Below are 1,952 nucleotides of genomic sequence, written 5' to 3' on the forward strand. Positions count from 1 at the left end.
AACCACTTAGAATGACGTCTGTGGTTTAGATATTTTCATCTAAAATGTTTCAAAAGAATTAGCAATCTTTGGCTCACCTATTGAAATATTTCTGTGGATCTTAAAAGACAGGAACAGTACTAATAAAACTGCAAAAGCAGAGTCAATAATGGTGGGCAAATGACAAAGAAGGCTGCAGCTGCAACTGCCCAGGGACCACAGACACTTCTGTTCTGCGCATGCTCAGTGTGTGTAACCATAAATAAATTCACCACCAATGTTAAACTAAACTTTATGATGTGGTTATTTTAAAACTTACATTAGTTAATACAACTTTACAAGATGTGAAAATAACTTAATTTGGTGAAAATAACTCCTCAGATTAAAATTAACCTAAAAGTAGTTAAGACAACAAAATAAGGGTTACAATAACTATTAAATTTAGTGGTGAAAGTAACCAAGCAGGGGTTATTCTAACTTTTTGTTTTTACAGTGAACCTGAACAACAGATCCCTTGAATGACAAATACCACATCCTGTACCATTAGCTGAACATTTCTACATAAAAATATTACAAGATAACACGTTACTAGTCACATTTACATGTACATCATGCATGACTATACCAATAGGAGGGGGCAAGGGGGAATTAGCAGTAGGTACCCAATTAAAGGGGCCCCCAGTCTCAGGTTTATAGTGAGCTCTTGGGGCTTGGGGGGCCTAATAAAATTTTAAAATACAACTTTCAATATTGATGATATACATAATAGTTATAGAACAGTAAAGAGTGCTGTATGGCTGATAACGTCACGAGGGGTGGAGTCGAGACAGCCAATACAGCTACGTGTATAGCTTTGGATATTTTTGGATTTTTTTGAAATGGCTGTAACTTGAAAAATTGAAGTAGGAATCACCTCAAACTTTCTACACAGCATAAGGACATCAATATGTATCAGTAAATGTAATAAAAATTTGGAGTGATTATTTGGCCATTTTTTGGGAAAAACCATGCCTTGGGTATTTTTCAGAATTTCAGTTAAAATGGTCATAACTTAAACATTGAAGTCGGAATCAGCTCAAACTTTCTACACAGCATAAGGACATCAATATGTATTAGAAAATATAATAAAAATTTGGGGTGATTTTTCAGCTATTTTTTGGAAAAAATCATGGGCTCAGTGTTTATGATCCTGATGTTGCACTGTCCGATGGTCACATAATAAATTACTAACTAAATTATTTATTTATTTAATTATTATAAATTTATTACTATGATTTGTCTGTATGTCTATCTCTATGTCTCTCTTATTATTTCAAAGAAAATTTTATTTATTAAAAAAAAAAAATGGGCTATAGCCTTGGGTATTTTTCAGAATTTTGGCGTTTTCTTAAAATGGCTGTAACTTGAAAAATTGAAGTTGGAATCACCTCAAACTTTCTGCACAGCATAAAGATATCAATATGTATCAGTAAATGTAATAAAAATCTGGGCTAATTTTGGAGCCATTTTTTGGAAAAAACCATGGACAATTTCAGAATTTTGGTGTTTTCTTGAAATGGCCGTAACTTGAAAAATTGAAGTCAGAATCACCTCAAACTTTCTACACAGCATAAAGACATCAATATGTATCAGATAATGTAATAAAAATCTGGGCTGATTTTGGAGCCATTTTTGGAAAAAACCATGGGCTAAAGCCTTGGGTATTTTTCAGAATTTTGGCGTTTTCTTAAAATGGCTGTAACTTGAGAAAAATTGAAGTAGGAATCACCTCAAATTTTCTACACAGCATAAGGACATTAATATGTATCAGATAATGTAATAAAAATTGGGGTGATTTTGGAGCCATTTTTTGGAACAAACCATGGGCTATAGCCTTGGGTATTTTTCAGATACCCAATATATTTCCCAGTATCTCCAGTAGTGCTGAATCAGACACAAAGAAGAACCGAGGAATTTGTACATGTACGTAGTTA

At 33.1% G+C, this 1,952-nt stretch overlaps 1 long non-coding RNA gene across 4 annotated transcripts in view; it reads right to left on the reverse strand.

The window, feature by feature from the left end:
* Nucleotides 1-1,952, reverse strand: part of LOC109589595 (uncharacterized) — a 6,087-nt gene continuing 4,135 nt past the window's right edge. Inside the window, exons 4-6 of one of the 4 annotated variants that reach the window (XR_002188802.1) lie at nt 299-536; nt 78-128; nt 1-39 (exon numbers count right to left, since the gene is read on the reverse strand). This is a non-coding gene — a long non-coding RNA (uncharacterized LOC109589595). Of the gene's footprint in view, nt 129-298; nt 537-1,952 lie in introns of all 4 variants that reach the window. The other 3 variants (XR_002188803.1, XR_002188804.1, XR_002188801.1) reach the window with 3 other exon arrangements.

The sequence above is a fragment of the Amphimedon queenslandica genome, unplaced genomic scaffold (genome assembly GCF_000090795.2).
Source record: "Amphimedon queenslandica unplaced genomic scaffold, v1.1 AMPQUscaffold_11144, whole genome shotgun sequence".
NCBI classification, from domain to species: Eukaryota; Metazoa; Porifera; class Demospongiae; order Haplosclerida; family Niphatidae; genus Amphimedon; species Amphimedon queenslandica.